We start from the raw sequence: 216 nt of genomic DNA, 5'->3' as shown, positions 1-216 counted from the left end.
TTTTTTTTGGGCTCCACTTGCAGGGAGTTGATTGGCTGTGAGAAACAGCAATTTTGTTGTCGTTTTTTGGTGTTGAGGATGAAGGAAAAGATAGGAAAAGGTGGTTTTTGGTCCATTTTATTGAGTTTTGAAATAGTAATTTACTTTGGAAGCGATTTTTTGGTTTGTTTAAAATTATAAATTTTTTTGGGCTCCACTTGCAGGGAGTTGATTGGC

Source organism: Tribolium madens, unplaced genomic scaffold, assembly GCF_015345945.1.
Source record: "Tribolium madens isolate multiple individuals breed KSU strain unplaced genomic scaffold, Tmad_KSU_1.1 Scaffold_7;HRSCAF=85;Tcas5.2_LG10, whole genome shotgun sequence".
NCBI classification, from domain to species: domain Eukaryota; kingdom Metazoa; phylum Arthropoda; class Insecta; order Coleoptera; family Tenebrionidae; genus Tribolium; species Tribolium madens.
The sequence above is the reverse complement of the archived record's forward strand: the minus strand, read 5'-3'. Positions refer to the sequence as shown.